The sequence below is a fragment of the Monodelphis domestica genome, chromosome 5, assembly GCF_027887165.1.
Source record: "Monodelphis domestica isolate mMonDom1 chromosome 5, mMonDom1.pri, whole genome shotgun sequence".
Taxonomy (NCBI): Eukaryota; Metazoa; Chordata; class Mammalia; order Didelphimorphia; family Didelphidae; genus Monodelphis; species Monodelphis domestica.
The window spans coordinates 123,219,044-123,232,618 of NC_077231.1; the positions used below are offsets into that span (position 1 = coordinate 123,219,044).

General features: G+C 36.4%; 1 protein-coding gene across 7 annotated transcripts in view; it reads right to left on the reverse strand.

The window, feature by feature from the left end:
• NTF3 (neurotrophin 3) overlaps nt 1-13,575 on the reverse strand; it is a 132,315-nt gene that overhangs the window by 54,708 nt on the left and 64,032 nt on the right. The window lies entirely within an intron of this gene.

The following is a 13,575-nucleotide window of genomic DNA, read 5'->3' on the forward strand; positions in this document are numbered from 1 at the left end:
ATCAAAAGTCAAAAGAATGAAAAAAATAGAAGAAAATGTGAAATATCTCATTGGAAAAACTGATCTGGAAAATAAATCCAAGAGAGAGAATTTGGGAACTATTGGGTTACCTGAAAGCCATGATCCAAAAAAAAAGAGATTAAATATTATAAGAAATCATCAAGAAAAACGATCCAGATATCCTAGAACTAGATTGCAAAATAGAAATTGAGAGAATCAACTTATCATCTCCTGAAAGAGATCCCTAATGGCTAACTCCTCAGAATATTATAGTCAAATCCCAGAACTCTCAGGTCAAGAAGAAAATATTGCAAGCAGCTAAAAAGAAACAATTTTAAATATCATGGCACCACAGTCAGGATAACACAAGATTTAGCAGCTTCTACATCAAAAGATCAAAGGGCCTCGAATATGAAGTCCCAGGAAGCAAAGGAGCTACAACTTTGACAAGAATCACTTACCCAGAAAAACTGAGCATAATCCTTCAGGGGAAAAAATAGGTATTCAAAGAAATACAGGACAGTCAAACATTCCTAATGAATGGATCAGAGTTAAATGGGAAATTTGCCTCTCAAATAAAGACTCAAGAGAAGCATAAAAAGGTAAGCAAGTAAGAAATCAAAAGACTGTGTATATCCCTACATTGGGAAATGGTTTCTATAACTACAAAGAATTTTAGGGCAAGGATGTGAGATAAATATGATGCAATGATATAAAATATAAAATTAAGTTATGAAAAAGAGAAATGCATTGGGAGGAGAGGGAAGGAAAAAACAAAATGGGGGTAAATGATCTCACAAAAAAGGAATGAAAGAGTTTTTATAGAGGAGGGGGATGTGGGGGTGGGGTGGGGAGGGGAATATGTGACTCTTACTCTCATTGTGTATGTTCTACACAATCAACTGGTATAACAATCTATCTTATTCTACAGGAGAATAGGAGGGGAAGGGGAAAAAGAGAATGGGTGGTGGGGCTGATAGAAAAAAGAGGGAAAATTGGGGGGAGGTGGTGATCAGAAACTAAATAGGGAGAAATAGGATGAAGAGTAATACACAGTAATCCAAATGGTGCAATTTTTTTATAAGTCTCTCTAATAAAGGTCTCATTTCTCAAATACATAGAGAAATGAATTAAATATATAATGCAAGCCATTCCCCAAGTGATAAACAATCAAAGGACATGAATAAGCAGTTCTCAAAGTAATTAAAGCTCTCTATAAGTCATGCAAAAAATTCCTCTAAATCACCATTAGAGAAATGCAAATTAAAAGTGCTCTAAGTACCCCTCCACATCTATCAGATTGATTATTATGACAGAAAAGGAAAATGACAAAACTTGGAGGTGATATGGGAAAATTGAAACACTAACACACTATTGGGGGAGTTGTGAAATGATATGATCATTCTGTACAATAATTTAGAACTATGACTAACAGACTATCAAATAGTATATATCCTTTGATCCAGCAATACTATTACTAGATTTGTATCCTAAAGAGATGAAAAAAAAAAGGAAGAAGACCTTTATGTACAAAAATATTTAAAGCAGCTTTTTTTTGAAGGGGCAAAAATTAGAAAGTGAGGGGATACCCTCAACTGAGGAATCACTGAGTAAGTTAGAGTATATGATTGTAATGGAATCCTACAATGCTATGAAAATGACAAGTAGAATGAGCTCAGAAAAACCTGTCAAGGCTTACATGAACTGAAGCAGGGTGAAATAATCAGAATCAGGAGAACATTGCATACAGTGACAGGAATACTATACAATGAATTGTGAATAACTTAGCTATTCTCAGCAACACAATGATCCAAAACTATTCCAAAGGACTCATGATAAAAATGCCATTGGCTTCCAGAAAAAGGACTTAATACACTGAATCCAGACTAAAGAAAACTTTTTTTCACTTTCTTAATGTTTTTTATTCATTTTATTCTACAAAAGGATTAACTAATATGGAAAAAATGTTTTATGTAATCACACACATAAAATACAAATGCGATTGCTTATCATCTCAACAGGGAAGGTGTAGGTTAGAAGAAGGAGGAGGAGAGGGAGGGAGAGAATTCAAGATTCAATATTCTTTGAAAAATGTTGGAAACTTTTTACATGTAATTGGGGAAAAAATAAAATAAAATTTAGAAGTGAAAAAAATCCACAAAGTTTGAAATACAAAGCTGAGGATCTCACTCAGTATAGAGAGAATGGAAAAGTTTATAATGATTTGTATTGCATATATGATGATATCTGTATTTCTGCCACAGCCAAGTAACTTCTATGCTTCAAATGCAGAGTAACTTCCTTTCTAGAGGCAAAGAGGATTAAAGTTATCAAGAGCAATGAAATGTTCTTAAAAACAAAAACATGGAATTGAGCTTTCCAATTTAAAGAAGTTAAAAAGAAAATAATCTGTAGTGGCAGGGGGGAAACTTGAACTGCATCTAAAAGTTGTTGAAAGAATTATATAAAGCAGAAGGCAGGGGAGAAAAGGAACATCACATATTTGAAGTAAAAATAAAAGCAAAATCCTGAGGCTCTTCCTGAAGAGGAGGAGCTGAATCCTTTGAGAAGGAAGCAATTGATTATCCTCCAAAGTATAATGAAATGGAGACAGAAAAAGTAATCCAGTGAAAGATCATTTACTAAGGGTCTGGGCTCCAGGGGACCAAACCAGCTATTTGTTAAAGAGTCATCTAGTCCAACCTTCTCCCCCCCATTTTACAGATGAGGAAACTGAGACTCAGAAAGATCAAGGAATTGGTACAGCATCATACAATCGAGCAGTTTCTGAGGCAGGAATGGACCTCAGTTGTCCAGCAATCTATCTACTGTGGAATGCTGCCTCTTGGCACATGAATCCAAGATGAAACTGACTTCTCAAAACAGATGACAAAAACTCACTTTTATGAGAAGGAATGCAAAAATTATTTCCAAAGATTACAAAATCTTGGGGAAAAACCTGAAACCATTGAAGTCTAAGCAATGGGTGACTTCCTCATGGCAGCACAATGAAAGAGAACACAATGAATCCCCCCAAATCATGACAGGTTACTTTTGGGATGTCAAACACTTGGCTCATGACATTCCCAAGTAGGCCTGAACCAGATTAAAATGTAATGGGAAATATTTTTGTCGAATAAGTAAAAACAAAATACAACAGAGACAAGGGTAATTTGTAGTTTTTGAAGTCAATGTGCAGCCTGCAGGTGTTTCTATTTGGACTAGAATATTGGTCTTAAACTAATGAAATGTATTCAATGGGGATAAACATAAAGTCTTATACTTAGGTATAAACCTCACACTTATACTTGCCCATTATATTTTTAGTCCCTCTTTATAGCTCAATACTCTGTTTAATAAAGATATTATCAATAACTTGATATCAATGACAACCACACCCTTTCCTGCCTCTCAAGAGATTTTTTCTTCTCTTCTTTTAACAATTTATTTTACATACTCTTCCTACTTATTTTTTAATACTAATTATCTTTTCCTCTTCCTCCTTGAATAATTCCAATTTTTTTGTTGCTTCCCCCCTACATATTTCTCTTCTTTTATTGATTAGGTAGCACTTTGATACTTAATATTGGTGCAATACTAAGTCTCATACTTATTTGACTTCATGGATACAAGACAAGAAGAGGTGTAATGACTGTATTTTGTGTGAAAAAATATGTTTTATTTGTTTATTTTGATTTTTCAGTGGACCACAAGCTCAGTGAGTCAACAGTATGTTGTTGCAGCCAAAAAAGCCAATGGGATCTTGGGTGGCATTAAGAGAAGCAAGGCTTCCAGGCATGAGATGATAATCCTGCTCTCTTCAGTGAACACCCATTGAGAACTGTTCTCAAAGGTTAGAAAACTTGAGTTTAAGTCTTGCCCTAACAAATACAGATTCTTTTACCCTAGACTACAATTGCTGATCTACATTAGCTATGTGTTTGTATAGAAACATATGAGTCCACACCTAACCTTCTCTCTCTCTGTCTCTTTCCCTACCTCTCTCCCTCTCTCCATCTCTCCAGGTAAGACCATTTCCAGAATACTGTATTCAATCCTCAATGCCAATTCAGGAAGAATACAGATAGGTAGAAAAGGGCAACCAAGATGCTAAAAGGCCTTGAGTCCATGCCATATGAAGCCAATTGAAGAAATAAGGGATATTTAACCTAGGAAAGAGAAGGCTCAGGGGAAACATGAAAGCAGTCTTCAAGAATTCGAAGGACTTTCTTGGAAGAGGCATTAGATTTTGTTTTTGTTATCTCTTTTGCTCCAAAGAGCAGAATCAGGAAAATGGGTGAAAGTGACAATGAGACAACTTTAGTTCTGATGTCAAGAAAAAAAAAAAAAAACCTCCCTAACAAGTAGAGCTGTCCAAAGAGGAGTGGGAATCCTAAGAATTGGGTTCAATCTTGGATGTTTTCAAGTAGACCTGGGATAGCTACTTCAAACAAAACAATTAGGTATGCCATTAGGGGTATTGTTTTAAAATTTGTCTCTAAAGTCACTCTGAGTTTGTGGTGGAATGATGGGCTACTGAGATCACTCCAGTCAACTCTGCATATTGTGATTCTGAATCATGAAGGCTTAATCCCTAGGCTCAAATCCAAATATTTACAATATTTGGGACCTTAGGTTAATGTAACCTCCCTTTCTAAACCTTAATTTTCCTAATGTGAAGAATAAAGTCTGTACTACCTATATCAATTGAACTCAGGATAAAAATATATAAAAAATACTTTGCAATCACACACACACATACATATACACACAAAATATCTCAAATGTCATAGGGCAGTTTTAAGGGTTAGGAAGAACAGCAAGTAAAATGCCAAGAATGAAGATGGGAGGACCTTTGTTCAAGTATGGTCTCAGGTACTTCCTAGCTGTGTGATCCTGGGCAAGTCACTTAACCCCAAATGTCTAGCCATTCCTGCTCTTGGAACCAATATTTAGTATCAATTCTAAGATAGAAGGTAGTAGCTTAAAAAAATAATTGATATTAAGAGAGAGAGTAAAGGTTTTTTTAAAGACTTTTAGGAAATGATATACCATTTAATAACAATAATATGTCAATAAATTAATGCATAAATAAAAAGAGAAATAATGGAAATATAATATCTAGAAGAACTGATAATGCTGCTATATCCTTTCTTTTTTCTTTTCTTTTTTTTTTTAATAAACCCTTACCTTCTGTCTTGGAGCCAATACTGTGTATTGGCTCCAAGGCAGAAGAGTGGTTAGGGCTAGGCAATGGGGATCAAGTGACTTGCCCAGGGTCACACAGCTGGGAAATATCTGAGGCCACATTTGAACCTAGGACCTCCCATCTATCTCTAGGCCTGGCTCTCAATCCACTGAGCTACCCTGCTGCCCCCTGCTGTATCCTTTCTTAATCAGACAACATATGAAGTTTTTGGCTCACGCTTTAAGAAAAACATTCTCAAACTAGAACTTGTCCAGAGGGCAGTAACCAAAAGAAAATGTAAAGTGAAATAGAATAAGTAAGCTGAAGGAAACTATTACTCTTCCTGAAGTAGAGAATGCAAACTGAGGGGAAACTTTTTCTCCTGCAATGACTGCTGTTCTTTGAGTTTTGATTAGAGAGAGCTAACTACAGGAACCTAAACCTGCTTATTTGTAATGGAGGTAGGAATGAGAAATGCTGAGGGATGCCACCACACAGGAATACTGCCACAGAGACTGCTCTGGGGTTTGATCTCAGGTTTGTCTACTGATCCCTATTGATGGCTGATGGATCAACATATCTTTCTAATCTCCTCCCCCCTTCACTCTCTCCCTTTTCCAACCCTCTCCACCCAGTTCTTCTTGAAGCCTTTGGATCCTTCCCTCCCCAATTGAGTAAAACTATAAAGATATTCTTTTCTTTTCCTTTTTTCAAGTCAAGGGGTTTATTGGGATAACAGGATGGGAAACTGAGGTAAGAGGGATGAGGATTTCCCTAATCTAAATGAGATAAAATTGAGGGTTTGGGGAGTCACAAGTGTGACTCTTAGACAGTTAGGAAGATGGAGGACAACAGCCCTTTCAAAATCTTCTTTCTTCTTCTTCACAAATTCAGCCTGGCTGGTCTCCTTTCTCAACTTCAACCCCAGAGAAAAACAAAGTTCAAAGTCTCTAAGTTTTCTCCTGGCCAGCTCAACTCTCAAATAGACCATCTACTCAAAAGCTTCTCCCCTGGTCAGCTTCCACTGCTCAGAGCCAGAGATACAAAGACCCAGTCCCCAAAAGCCAAGTTTCTCCTCTCAGTGTCAACTTCAACTGCTCAGAGCCAGAGAAATCCCAAAAACCAAATCAGCCTCACAAAGGTCTTTCAGTCAGCTTCAAATCTCCAGGGAGAGAGAGTGTCTTCCAGTCAGAGACAAAGTCCCCTCCCCCCTGTCAGCTCAAACTGCCACCAATGGGGAACATTCCCTTGGAACCCTGATTCTTGCATCTTGGTCCACAAGTCCTGCAAAACCTCTCTCTCTTCATGTTTCTATCACAAAAGAAACTAAAAATCCCATAATAACTATGGATCCTTAAATGGAAGAACTAGAACTAAAGAGCTGAAGTTGCATTAGTGCAAATTTTAGCTCAGAAGAAAAGAAACACATGGACAAAATCACAGAGTTGACAAGTGTCAGAACTAAGATCCTGGGTATCCCTAATTCCTGGTTCAGGATTCGTTCTACTTCTTTAGAATGCCTGCTCAATATTAATACATTTTCTACTGCATTTCCTTTATCAAACAATAGAAGTTTTTGGAGTTGGGTTGGGCCTTTGGGGCAGTTATTTAGCTTAACTCCCTAATTATTCAGTATTATATTGTTTTGTGAAAGATTCCCAAAGAGTAGGCAACTTGTTCAAATATTAATTTCAACATCACTGGCCAGAGAAAATTAATTTTTTCTTCTGGAGTCCTGGTCTCTGCGACTCTTTGGTTGAAGATACACTAAGGATAAGTAAAGAAGGGTGTCAATACGTGAATTAAGAAAAATGCCCCTTTTTGGAAACTGATAGGAAGACCCAATCAATTCTTCATAGTGAAACAAAGAAAAATAAAGACATTGCTAATTTAAACTTATATATATTCTCCAAAAACTGGAAAATAAAAAATATATTTTTATTTTGTTTGAGGTTGCATACACAAATGAACAATCAGCCAGATGTAGGCATATACAGATAAGTTCTCACACAGGCAAACCCTGAGCCCAGACTGTATGCCAAGCACATAATTAATTTACTTCACCTACACAAAGACTGGTTCTGTTTATAGAATACTAGGAACAACTTGGAGAGTTGATGACTTACACTTATATACATCTTAAAGAAATAGTGGAAGGTTTGCCAGTATTGTGCTGCTTTGTTTTGTTTTGAATAAACCTCAAAAATAATAAACCTTGAGATAGGGTGGGAGCTTGAAATAGATGATTTTATGTGCCATTCTAAGACTGGTTACTTGTACATATCTCCCCCCACCAACCTTATTAAAGCATAGTTATACCACAGAATCCTAATTGACAATGTTGGTAATGGTAGCTCCATTTACTCTCATGTTTAGGGGGAGAGGGCAACCTCAAAGCACTAGCTAATCTTCAACATGAAGGTAGCTCTGCAAAGTCAGGTGTGTGAGAGAATAGAAGGAATATAGGACTAAGAAGATTTGGCAGATGCACTCTTTGTGGTGGCAAAAAAAAATGGAAAATGAGGGGATGCCCTCCAATTGGGCAATGGCTAAACAAATTGTGGTATATGTTGGTGATGGAATACTATTGTGCTCAAAGGAATAATAAAGTGGGGGAATTCCATGTGAACTGGAACAACCTCCAGGAATTGATGCAGAGTGAAAGGAGCAGAACCAGGAGAACATTGTACACAGAGACAGATACACTGTGGCACAATCGAATTCAATGGACTTCTCTACTAGTAGCATTGCAGTGATCCAGAACAATTCTGAGGGACTTGTGAGAAATAACACTATCCACATCCAAAGAAAGAACCGTGGGAATAGAAATACAGAAGAAAAACAAATGCTTGATCACATGGGTCAATGGGGATATGATTAGGGATATAGATTCTAAATGATCACCCTAGTGCAAATATCAATAATATGGAAATAAGTCTTGATCAATAGCACATGTAAAACCCAGTGGAATTGTGGGTCAGCTACAGGAGGGGGTTGGGGGAGGAGAGGGAAAGAACATGAATCTTTTAACTATGGGAAAATATTCTAAATTGACTAATTAAATAAAATTTAAAAAACAAAAATAAAATTTGGCAGAATCTAGAAATGTAGCATAATAGAACCCTGGACTTGGAACCAATAAGAACTGAGGTTAAATTGAGTCTCGGATATTTATTAACTGTGTGACCCTCAGAAAGTAATTTAATCTGTCTGCCTTATTTACATCATTTGTAACATGGGGAGAATAATAGCACCATAAATGATAGTTGCAGCTAAGTAGCAGTGGATAAAGTGCCAGACCTGGAGTCAGTAAGACTAAGTTAAAATCTGGCCTCAGACACTTACTTGCTGTGTGACCCTGAGCAAGTCAACTTAATCCTGTTCATCTCAGTTTCTTCATCTATAAAGTGAGCTAGAGAAGGAATGGCAAACCACTCCAGTTTCTCTGCCAAGAAAACCTCAAATGGGTTCATGAAGTGCTGGACATGACTGAAATAACAACAAAAATGATAGTGGACCATGATTATCTCCCACGGTCTTTAAGAGAATAAAATGAGATATTATTTGTAAAGCACTTTGTAAACATCAAAGCACTTCATGTTAACCTGATCTAAGAATGGATTTACTTTTTTGGTTGCCTCTACATACTCTTGATACTTATGGAGGTTGTCCTCTAAAACCCCAGGGTGTTGTTTGTTTTGCTTTGTTTTTCAGATATATTGTAGCTATACTGTGCCCACTTCGTACTTGCTGAGTTGATTTTTTTTATCTAAGAAAAGACTTTATGTTTATTCTCATTACATTCTATCTTATTAGATCTGAACTAATAGTTATAGCCTGTTGAGAACTTTTTGGTTCCTGACTCGTTCCTAGGAAGAGTTCTTGCTTAGCTTTATGTCATCCACCATCTGCCACGTGATAAGAATTCTACTAATACGTTTATTCAAGTTACTGAATGCTAATCAGTAAAGATACAAGCATTGATCCTTTGGACACTCCACTGAAATTTCATTAATAGCCATAGTTTGCATCTGATTATTCAACAAGTTCTGAATCTATTTAACTGTGGTTTTATCTAGGCAAGTGGTATTCAAAGTTGAATAGAAACGAGGGCCATTTAATCATATATAAGGATATCTATGGACTGCTTATTAACTTAGAAAGCTACATTCTGGTATGAATTATGTTTTACTGTTTTTTTAATTATTTTACTTAATCTGATATGAGCTTCATTTGGGAGTATTGTGGGCCAAGAGGTGTCTGACACCTGTGGTCCAGAGCACATCTCTCCATTTTGTTCACAAAAATATCATAACTGTCACATGTCTTGCTAAAGCCATCTATATCATTTCTCTGATATACCAGTAGACCAACAACATGGTCAAATAAAAGAAATAAAATTAGTCTACCATGACCTAGTTTTGAAAGGAAAAAAAAAACATTCTGGGTTTTTGTGATCCTTCCTTTCCTAAAGGTTCACTGACCATCCCCTTAACTAGAATTTTGACAGAAGTCAACTCAGTGGCTTGTTTATAGACTTTCTTTTTTTTAATTAACATATATATCTTTTTCCAGTCTCATAGCATATTTCGTTTTCTCTACTAGCTTTCAAAGGTCATAACCAATAGGTCAATGATCTCATTCTAATTATTTCATTGTTAGAAGATAACTTGCATTCAAGAGCAGTGAAGTGCTCTCCTACTATGCCCCAAATTATTTTGAATTTCAACTCTTATTAACTATCTTTGTTCTGTTCTTTACAAGTCAAAGGTCATTCTTATGAGCAGAGAAAGTAAAGAAAATTAGGTATAAGGAGCCCTGCCTCTTTTCCATGATCACTTATTTTCCCTATCACCAAAAGCAAAGGCATTGTCCTTTCTTTGTTTCTCTTTCATTCAAAACAAATTTAATAATTTCTTTTCTTTTTCTCTTAAACTTTCTGAGCTTTATAAGAAACTAATATTTCTTACAGGACTTCACCATGCTATGGTAATCATCCCCATTATTAGCCCTAGCTTCAATCCTTTGTACATAGATTTTTAAAACCTAGGATGAGCTATGAGTATCTTATGAATCCACATTAGTCATTTTAGACAAAACTTTTTTTCTCTTCGTCCAAACTCTTTGTCTTTGTATTTTCATAATTTCTTACTTGAGAATGTCCTGTCCCACTTGGAACTAATATTTTCCCAATAGAATTTTAGTCCCTAATCTCTGATCTAAACCAATTCAATACAACACACATTTTAAAAGCATTTATTATAGAGTAGCAAAGTTGAGACTTATGATCCAATTCCCCAAACTCATCTCTTTTTTCTCCTTCTTTTGGGTGTTCTCTAAGATATTCTAATAATATCTTCACTTCTGTTTCTATTGCCAATCTTCACCAAAATACTCTTTACTTATGCTATCACACTCAAACTTTTTCATCTATTTTGTTCCTTTTAGATAAGGTATACTTTCTAGAGCATATATCAATAATGAGTTTCATCCCACCAAATCTCAGTGGCACTTGTAATGTCAGTTTTCCACTAAGCTGGATTCTCTAATTTGTCTTCTTTGCTAGCAATATGTTGTGCTTTTCTGGATAGATATCTGGGGCCATGGATTTATTGCTTACTCCCTTACTAGAACTGTCTCCTGTGAATAATTAAAGGATCATCCATACCCAGAATTAATTAATTTCTGGGCACTGCTAAAGCTACATTTCAGCCTATTTTCTATATTATGGAGATTAGTGGAAGTACATAGCTGTTTTTATAAGTGATTTACTTTCCTTTCCTTTCTGACCTAAAGTCCTTTGATTAGCCTTGTAAAATTCCTGTAAAATATATTCTTACCACTTTTTCTTAGGAACAATCATATTTTTCTAGGCAGAAGCCTAACAGGCCCATTCTTTGAACCATGATACTAAAGCCCAAATTTCACTTTGGAAAACTGATTTCCTAACCAGCTATTAATTTTCTAAATCAGCCTCTCTCTTCTGAAGACATGTCTTGTTTTGTCCTCAATTTCTAGTCTAAGATTTCATAATCCTAATGTTGCTCACCAGGTCCTTGATCAACCCAGGTTAACTTTTACTGTATGCTTAGTTGGCAAACTCCCATTAGTTCATGGAATCTTGGGGTAGGGCCACAAGGAATGACCAAAGGCCCATTCGTCCCCACTTTAGATCACAGATCTAACAGCTTTGCCGAGACCATGATGACTTAAGGGATGAATTGTGTGGCAACAATTTTAATTTTGTTCCTTTTTATTGTCTTTTTATTGGCTACTAATTTGAATCTTTTCAAAAATATGAAAGGGGCCATCCTTTCCCCTTAGACCTCCCTTCCTGATATATACAAGTGTAGAAATGATTCTCAGAGCTGTCCAGAGAGTTACAAAGTAGTAGAAAATATGCCCCTCCTCACCAGGCTACAAGCTGTGAATTCATATGTCTCCAAGGCAAACCTGTATCTGATAAAGGGCTGCTTCTAATCTGTGTCTTCTTTTCTTTGGTAGATGGGTTTATGAGATCTTGAAAGGGAGCCAGTGTGTTCTCCTGGTTGGGATGGAGCATGGAGGGAGGGAAGAAGAAGGAGAGAAACAGACAGAGCAGTAAAGCTAGGAAGCCTTAGATCAGAGGCCATAGAGAATTTTCCCTAGAGTTGTGAGGATGAGAGAATGAACCAATAACTGTGAGAATGAAGAATATATTTCCCTTATTGAGATGTCAGGCTCTACTATCTAAACCTGAACAAACCATATGAGCAAGCAGAAGACAGAGAAATGGATGTAGGCCACCAATCCTTATATAGCTTCAGCTGAGAGATATCTCCAGAATTCCTCCTGCAGATTTTAATTGTGCTTATGTGAATCCAGGTAGCTAAATGAAAAAGTGGATAGAACACAAGGTTTGGCATAAGGAAGAGCTGAGTTCAAATCCTGCCTCAAATACTTGCTATCTGTGTGACTTCTTACAAGTTATTCAAGTTCTCAGCCTCAGTTTCCTCATTTTTAAAATAAGTATAATAATAGCACCTACTTCTCAAGGTTGTTGAGAGGATCAAATGAGATGACACATGAAAAGTTCTTTGAAAACCTTATTAAAGCAATGCGCAAATAAATGGTAGTTATAATATAAATCAACAGAATTAAGTAGTGACCATCAAGTTTAACAAGTCTTGAGAAATTCCTCATCCTATCCTGGATACATGCCACAAGGAGCAAAGGGAGACCTTTTTTATCAAGTCAATAAATACCTTAGTATCCCTCATCAGTTAGTCATCAACCTTTTCTTCCTCTTACCCATACTAATGAATTTCTTAGCGACAATACCAGTGGGTCTAAAATATCATTCCTTGGAGGACTATTATCTTCTTAATCACCCAGTCGAGCTCTTTCCTTGCCAGGAAATATCTTGAACTGATTTCTTAGCTCTAAGTATTTCAGAGTCCTTTTTTTCCATGTGATATTCTTCAACCCTCCACCCTTCTTACATAGTTCTAGGATTCTCCTCTGCATCTCAGGCTTATTTTTCTCCTTTGTTTTCAAACTTAAACTTTCCTCCATTTTAAAAAGAAATATTCAACCTAGAGATGAGGAGCATTATCTGAGCCCATTTGCTTTCTTCTTATATGGAAAATTCAAGCTGGAATGTTGAACTTAGGTAACAATAGACTGTGATGGGAAACCAAACAGCTCATTTTCTGAATGTTACCATGAAAAATACCCACTTTCCCATAGCTGTTGGAATTCAGATCCTCAGTCTTCAGTCCTTGCCTAATAGTTGCTCATCCCTAGAAATGTTTAAGCAGAACTGTTTGACCACCTGTCAAAAATGGCATAGCAGGCATTCTTACCTTGGTGAAGACATTAAATTCCCTAAGGTTCCTTCAACTCACAGTTTATGCATCCAGAGAAAGGGACTACAGAGTCATGTAAATAGTACAGGGTTTTGAGTCTGGAACCAATGTGTCAGATCCTGGCTCTGGTACTAACACTGAGCCTGAGAGCAACTTTCCCTTTCAGATCCTCTGTTTCTTTACTACTAAGCCATAGAAATAACCACTTGAGACATTTATGTCAGCAGATGATTGTTAGGAAAAGGCCCAAAAATGGCAATTGCTATACAAATGTGAACTTTAAGATGCCAACAGACTAGATTAACAAACTTCAGGAAAGTTAGGAACAAATGAGATTCTATAATCATTTTGAAAACTTCTGTTGCAAATGTTGATCTATATTAGCTATAGCCTATATCTTACCAGAATTAGTTGTTTGCCTCTTTCCTCCCACCCTGATACTTTATTCAGGCTCAATGATGCTTCTGAAATCAAGCAATACTTTATAACTGTTTGGTGAAGGGTTAAGAGAGAATACTATATTTGACTACCAGTGGTACA